This window comes from Cricetulus griseus, chromosome 4 (assembly GCF_003668045.3).
Source record: "Cricetulus griseus strain 17A/GY chromosome 4, alternate assembly CriGri-PICRH-1.0, whole genome shotgun sequence".
NCBI classification, from domain to species: domain Eukaryota; kingdom Metazoa; phylum Chordata; class Mammalia; order Rodentia; family Cricetidae; genus Cricetulus; species Cricetulus griseus.
Genome location: NC_048597.1, coordinates 143,725,268 through 143,733,775, shown reverse-complemented (window position 1 = coordinate 143,733,775; position 8,508 = coordinate 143,725,268). Strand labels below are relative to the sequence as shown.

At 42.4% G+C, this 8,508-nt stretch overlaps 1 pseudogene; it reads left to right on the top strand.

The window, feature by feature from the left end:
* The first annotated feature begins 297 nt into the window (after positions 1 to 297).
* LOC113835319 lies at positions 298 to 393 on the top strand (annotated as a pseudogene).
* Positions 394 to 8,508: the final 8,115 nt, after the last annotated feature.

The following is an 8,508-nucleotide window of genomic DNA, read 5'->3' as shown; positions in this document are numbered from 1 at the left end:
TGCTAAGTGATGATGCATGGTTCCAGCTGCTTCAGAGGCTAAGGCAGGGGAACAGCTTGAGCACAGGACTAGCCTGGGCAACATACCAAGGCCTCTAATTTAACATGCTTGGGGCCAGACAATAGATTCTGTAGGCTTCAGCAGATGATCCTCTGAGAACCATGCAACTTTACTTCTGAGATCCAGCTCCCCAAAATTAGCAACTGGAATCTAATTATAAGGAAACAACAGACAACCTAAAATTAAGGGACATTTTATGTAATAACTGGCCTGCTCACTCCTTAAAAATATTAATGGATCCTTTTGTGGTTCATATGCTTAATGATTGGGTTTTTATGCCACATGTGAGATCTCCCTAGAGCCTTATTATGTGAGAACATGACTCATCTGACATGGAAAATGTATTAAGATAATAAAAAAAAAACTGCTCCAGACTAAAGAGACTAAAAAGATATAATTTAATACATTCTCTGAATAGGACCAGACCAGGAACATGCATGTGTAAACATACATATGTGCACACAGAATAAATGTAAAAACATGTAAATGAAAACAAAGGAGGTGAAATGTCATTTGATTGGCAGAGACTTGCTTAGCATGCATAGTTCCCTGGGCTCCATCTCAGCATTGCATAAACCAGGCATAGTGGAGCACACCTGTAACCCAGCAGGCAGGAGGGGAGGCAGGAGGATCAGGAGTCCCCAACCATTCTTGGCTACACAGCAACTTGAAGGCCAGCCTATAATATAAGAGGAGAGAGAGGATGTGGGAACACAAGACACAGATCGTGATGAGGCCCTGTGAAGACAGGCAAAGATGGAGATCATTGTGCATTCACATCTCTGTTTCAGGCATTTTGTCTTTAGAACTCAGAGGCAGAATTATTGTTTCAAACCATACCATTTATGATACTTCTGTTTTTTTGAGACAGGGCCTCACTGTTTAACCTGCCTAGCCTGGAACATGCTCCGTAGACCAGGCTGGACTTGAACTCACACAGATCTTCCTCCTTCTGTCTCCCAAGTGCTGAGATTAAAGACATGCACTACTTTGTCTAATATATATATATATATATATATAATATATATATATATATATTTTGTGTGAGGGTGTCAGATATCCTGGAACTGGAGTTACAGACAGTTGTAAGCTGCCATGTGGGTGCTGGGAATTGAACCTGGGTCCTCGGAAGAGTAGCCAGTGCTCTTAACTGCTAAGCCATCTCTCCGGCCCCTTGTCTGGCCTTCTTTTTTTTTTTTTAAGATTTTATTATTTAATATGTATACAACATTCTGCTTCCATGTATATCTGCACACCAGAAAAGGGCACCAGATCTCATAACAGATGATTGTGAGCCACCATGTGGTTGCTGGCAATTGAACTCAGGACCTCTGGAAGAGCAATGGGTGCTCTTAACCTCTGAGCCATCTCCAGCCCTTGTCAGGCCTTCTAATAGTACTTTTTTTTTTTTTTGTCTGCTGTCAGAAATTAATTCCACATTACAAAGTAAGAAAGAGGCTGGTGCAATGACTTAGTGGGTAAAGTCCCATGCTGCCAAGCCTGGGGACCTGAATTGAATACCTGGGACCCACATAGTAAAAGGAGAAAAATTACTCCCACAGATTGTGCTCTGAGCTCTATCCATGCATCATGGCACAAGTGCATACACTTGCACACAAAATAAACAAAGTTTAACAAAAACTTCTTTTAAAAAAGCAAGGGTAGGGCTGGAGAGATGGCTCAGAGGTTAAGAGCACTGACTGCTCTTCCAGAGGCCCTGAGTTCAATTCCCAGCAACCACATGGTGGTTCACAACCATCTGCTATGAGATTTGGTGCCCTCTTCTGGTGTGCAGATATACATGGAAGCAGAATGTTGTATACATAATAAATAAAATCTTAAACAAATAAAAACAAGGGAAAACCATGTATTACTGAGACAGATGAAAGCCACTCAAATGAGGGATAGATAAGAGGAATAAACTCGGACACTGAAAAGGGGCCCACAGGGATCAAACTTGTTTTGTGCCCTCACACAAAACCAGAAATGGTGTTCCAGGGCTCACAAGCACAATATCCTACGACCCTATACAGCAAGAGTCAGCGTTGACTCACCAATGAGCTGCCTACAACTGAGCTCAGACACTGGCTAATCAGGTTGTCAGACTTGGCGGAAAGTACCTTCATCTGCTAAACTACCTCAGCTGTACATTGGCTTTTTTTTTTTTAAATGTGTATGGATATTTTGCCCACATGTATGTCTGTGCACCACATGAGTACAGGAGAGGACATCAGAGCCTCTGGAACTGGAGTTACAGTGAGCTGCCAAGTGGGTGCTGGAAATTGAACTCAGATCCTCTAGAAGAAGCAGTTAGTACTCTTAACTACTGAGCCCCCATTCGCCTTTTTTTTTTTTTTTTAATGTATTTTCTTTATTCCCATTGGCCTTTTTAATGTGGATCCTGGGATTGAAATCAAGTTCTCATGATTGCAAAGCAAACACATTACCAGCTAGCTATCTCTCTAGCACTAAAATCACCATTTCTCAATAATAGAAAAGACTGAAAAAAAACCCTACTATTATGGGATAGTTTGCCTTTGTTTGTGGCCCAGACTGCCAAAGATTTTTAAGGTCGCTGTAAGAGATAGGAATAGCCAAACTGTTTTTCCTGCTTCCATACACTCAATCCAGCACAAACACTTCTGTGAAAGCCAACACATACCTAGCACATCTCTAGTAGATACCAGATGGCTACCCTTCAATTCAGTTCTGGCATAATCTACCTGGAGACGGGATCAGAACCCAAAGGCTGAAGGCTCAGTTCTTAAGAGGCCCCCTCTTCAGACACCAGTCAGGGTTCCCACAAATCATCACCAGGTCCAATTTGCTAAAATGGTTCACAGAACTCAGGAGGGTTACAAATGTTTAACCATTAGGAGGCTAAGTCAGGAGGATCACTGAGATCCATGTCAGCCTAAACCACAGTGAAGACACCCTATCTCAAACAGTTAACAACAAAATTTGCTAGCTTATTAGAAAGAAGATTGCAAATGGCACTGACAAACATGCATATAGAACAGATGCATAGGCAAAGGACATGGATAAAGTTTGGGACCAGCTTACCCTCTCGTGATTCATAGCTCTCTAGTAACCTCCAAATGTTCAGAAATCCAGAACCTCTGAACCAGCCCCCTTGGGGGTTTTGTGATGGTTTCATTATGTAGGCAGTGTTGGTTAATGATTATGTCCTTGGCCATTGATGGTCAGTTTAACCTTTAGTGAGCAATTTAGTCCCTCTTGATACTCCAGTAGTGAAAAGTGGACCCAAAAGTCCCAGTAGTATTGGTTTTCTTAAAGGCCAGCCCCCATCCCAAAGCAGCTAAGTTATTTATCCATTTATCTCATTGGCATACAAGACAGGCACCACCACACACATGAAGGATTTTAGGACTAATGTGGCAGGAACCAGGGACAAAACCCAGACACATATTTATATCACAATAGCACATCACAAAACTGGATCATGTTCATTATAGTCATAGATGTTGGGGGAAGAATTGTAAAAACCAGAAGAAGCCTGAGAAATTAGTCAACAGAGAGAGAAGCCATGTAAAAAATTTCCAATCAAGTTGCCTCTCTCCCCATGAAACAGAGTCAAAGGAAAGAACAGGAAGTGCATGAAATGAAAAAGAACTTCCCATCAAACATTTTACTTCAAGAAACACCTCCATGAGGAAGATTTGCTCTGTTTTAGAAAACAAAGCATTGTCTGATTGTAGAATCAATTTTTTTTGGGGGGGGCCTCTTACTGAGGCTTTTATTTTGTATGTAGAACTGCTGGGGTGGGGATCTTGCCTGTGGCCACCCTACAGATTACACTGGGCTCCAGACACTAGCTTGGAAGTGAGGTGACAGAAACAATGACTCAGCCAATCACATGATTACAAAGCTGGGATTTCCAGCAGGGCTTCAGGTGGCCTAAGGAAGCAGTGGCATGGGAGGGACAAGCACTGGGCTGCCTTGAGCCTCCTTGATGACATCAGGGACAGGGTCTAAGCGGCAGGTGTTTCCAGAATCTCTACCCACTTTACTTGGCCAGGGGGTTCCTGAAGCATCTGCCAGCAAACTTGGCCTTGCTGCCCAGCTCTTCCTCGATTCTAAGGATCTGATTGTACTTGGCCAGACGCTCAGATCGGCAAGGGGCACCAGTCTTGATCTGCCCAGTGCAGAGCCCTATCACCAGGTCGGCTATGAAAGTGTCCTCCGTCTCCCCGGAGCGATGGGACACCATGACGCCCCAGCCATTGGACTGAGCCAGCTTACACGCCTGCAGAGACTCGGTCACAGAGCCAATCTGGTTGACTTTGAGCAGGAGGTTCCTATACACACCCTGGAGAGCATTTAGGAGGGACGTGAGCGCGAGCCGGTTCCCAAGCTGGTCTTTGTAGAATCAATTTTAAAGTCAATTAAAAAAAAAAAAAGAAAAAAGAAAAAAAAAGAAACTAAACGTCCTCTTTGGATATGATTCAATACGAAAGATTTTTGGACATTAGGTGACAAGTTTGGCAGGTTTATGTGTACAGACAATGGCAAATCCTAGATAGCTTTAGATGGAGGCTGTCACCTGAAAAATCAAAACAAGATTAGAGAGTTGGGACTTTCTATCCCACCCTTTAAAATTTAAGCCGATCACCAACCTGCAATGATTTAATCAATTATGTCTCTATAATGAGACCTTCATAAAAAACGCAAAAGGACAGAATTTGACTAACCATTTTAAGCAAGCATGTGCCGGGAGGGTGGCTGATCTGCCCCCTTGCCCTCTTCATGTCACCATCTGGAGTTTACCAGTAAGCTTGGTAGTATCTTTTACAACAAGCCACTAAGCATCAAGTTCTATGAGCTGCTTTAGTGAAGAAAGAAACCAAGAAGGAGCTGTGGGAATGCCAGCTTAGAACAGACCATCAGAAATACAAATGAAACATTCTGGGATGTGGCTGGCATCTAAAGGGGGCAGCATCTTTGAGGACTGAGCATTCATCCTGTGGGATCTGAGGGGTCTCTGGGAAGTCAGCATCTGAGATGGAATGGATTTGAGGATTCTGGCTTAGAACTGCCTGCCTGCCTGCCTGCCTGCTTACTCTAAGTGTGTGTTGAAGGTCCTATACATTTTGTCACAGAAGTCTACTGTGTTGCTTAAGAGTATGGCAGGAGAAACTGAATCTGGAAGTTTCCTCAATAAATCCCCAGAGCTATGTTAATTCTAGTTATAATGATCTCATTAAAAAGTGAGCTGTGGCTGGGCAGTGGTGGGACACACCTTTAATCCCAGCAGTCAGGGGGCAGAAGCAGGTGCATCTTTGTAAATTCAAGGCCAGCCTGGTCTACAGAGCAAGTTCCAGGATAGCCAGGGCTACACAGAGAAACCCTGTCTCAAAAAACTAAAAATAAATAAACAAATAAATAAAATTAAGGTGGGCTGTGTGGGGAAAGCCTTCATTAGAAATATGTCAATTGATTACTGAGAATCAATACAAAAGGGAAACTGAGGTAGGAAACATATTTAAGAAATAGGAGGACTATCTGCAGAAGAACTCTACTTCTTGAGAGAAATACCAGAAACAGGAGTGTTAAAGATGGCTTACAAGGGTCTGGGGAGATGGCTCAGCAGTTAAGAGCACTGGTTGCTCTTCCAAAGGACCCAGGTTCAATTCCCAGCATCCACATGGCAGCTAACAATTGTGGTAATTCCAATTCCAAGGGATCTGACCCCTTCACATGGACATACATGCAGGCAAAATGCCAATTGGTGTACCTAAAATAAAAATAAATAAAACATTGTTTAAAAGACAGTTAATGAACTAATCAATGAACCCAACCTCCTTGTGACATATTAATAAGTGGTGACAATCCCTTTGACTGGTGTTATATCTCTTCTCTGATTCTCTTCTCCAAAATAGTCTCCTTTCAAGGACAGAACTCAGAATAAGAAGAAAGGACACAGCAGTGCATACTTCTTTTAGCTCCTAAGCTTAGGATCAGATGAAGCAGCTTCGAAGCCCTCAGCTCACAATCACACACCAGAAACATACCTTTAGTATGTTTCTCTCCTAACACCTGCACTTGGCCCCTTCAAATGCACCTTGCCTTCTGCTCAACCACTGAACTCCCTAGCATTCCTTTATCCTGAGTCATCTTAAAATTCTTCTCTGTGACAGCCAGAACCCAGCTTCGTGTAGTGTCGTGTGTCCTCCCCCCTTCCATCTTTGAGGGGATTCCTCAAGCACCCAGCAGGCAAAAGCCAGCTGCACTTCCTGCTACCATTGCCAAAGCCTTAGCCTGTGAGAAATGCTGGAGAGCATCCAACTGAAATAAAGCCCTGAGCATTTCAAACCCTCACACAGAGAAGAAGTGTATGAAAGCAACAAATGTGGAAACCCCCTTAGCTAAATCAATACCTCCTAGATCTGAGGAAAATGTGTAAAGGAGAGAAATAACATCTGTGGACTGGATATCATCAAGTATTCGCTCCTTCCCCCAAATGGTATTCTCTCTATGTATTTTCTCCCTACGCTCCATCTTCCTGAAAATTAAAACTTGGACCTCTGGTGTACAAGACAAGGGTTCCACAGCTAGTCTTCCTCCTCAGGCCACTGAATGTTTCCTTGAATCCCCATCACCCATTCCACATTTAAGACTCCATACTACCCAGGCCCGGTGGCACTCAGGAGGCAGAGGCAGGGGGGATCTCTGTGAGTTTTATGTCCATTTAGGCCAGCCACGGCTACATATGCAGTGAGACCCTGTCTCAAAAATAGAAAAAGGAATCCACACACAAATAATAAACATGGAAACATGCCAGCTATAGTGGAGCACTTAATAAATTCTAAAAAGCCTTATAACTGTGGGAAAGCTTCTAGTTTATTTTCAAACCTCTTTAGCTAGAAGCAATACCTCATTAAAGATAAAACCCTTTGTACTGGGAAGAAACACTCCGAATGTAATGAATGCAGTAATCTTCAGCCAGAAGAAAAACTTCCTTGTTCATCAGCTAATCCATACAAGGAAGAATTTTTAATGTCAATTGGCATGAAAAGGCTTTTTATAAAGAAGCTATGCTTAGGGCTAGGGAGGTAGCTTAGTGGTAGAGTGCTTGTCTAGTCCCCTACCCACCCCACCCCTGCATTAAATCATCAGACACACACACACACACACATACACACACTAAATACCAGAGAATTCATAATGGAGACAAATACTATGTGTATAAAGAAGGCAAGAAATCACCCAATAGAAAATAAAACCTCATTTGAAAATTTATATGTGGTATGCTCTATAAAAATTATTCATCTTAGTTGGGTATGGTAGCTTATGCCTATGATCCCAGAACTTGGCAGGTATAGACAGGAACATAGTGAGGTCAAGGCCAGCCTGGGCTACATGAGAGCCTGTCTTAAAATGAATCAAACCTAACAAAAAATAGTAATGAATGTGGCTCAATCATGAGGAAATCATGAAACTGTAACAATGACCCTGAGGAACCACTCTGCAAATGTACCAAAGTCTCTTGTTTTGGTTTCTTCCTGTGCATGTAAGAATCATACACATAATACCAAAGTCCCCACGTGGCAGCTCACAACTGTCTGTAACTTTAGTTCCAGGGCTTCTGACACCCACACACAGATATAGATGCAGGCCAAACATCAATGAAAGAACCATGATAGAATGTGGCAGTAAACAATGCAAGCAAGACAGACACGGCATCAAAGAATATGTGTACATGTTGAAAGTATTCACACGAAGAGATGATCTATATCAGCAATCAGTAGGAAAACACAATTATTTCTCTAGGAAATATCATGGTGATACCTGTTAGAATGTCCAATAGATGATCTAATTCATATTGAGAAGATATGGAGCAATTAAGCTGGAATAAACCACCAGAGGAAATATGAAATGGGGCATGAGCAATTAGGAAATGTCTGACACCTTTTTAAAGTTTTTTTTTTAAATGTGTGTGTGTGTGTGTGTGTGTGTGTGTCTGTGTGTGTGTGTGTGTGTGTGTGTGTGCTGTGTGTGTGTGTCTGTGTGTGTTGTGTGTGTGTGTGTGTGTGTGTGTGTGTGTGTGTGTGTGTTGTGTGTGTGTGTGTGTGTGTGTGTGTGTGTGTGTGTGTAATGTTCATGTGAGTGCGGCTGCCCTGGGAGGCAAGATTCTCCTGGTGCTGGCATTAGAAACAACTGGGATTCACCCAACTTAAGTGCTGGGGAACCAAACTCAGGTCCCATGGAAGAGCAATAAGCACTCAACTATAGAGCCATCTCTCCAAGACCCTATTTGATACCTTAATCATCTTAAGTCATCATTTTTATGCAGTGGTTCTTAAACCATCACTTTTCCTATACCTCAGTACCACTACTATATATTTACAAAAAAGAAACAAAAAGTGCATGTCCATATAAAGGCATATACATGAATGTTTATAACAGTTTTATTTGCAGCTGGGTGTG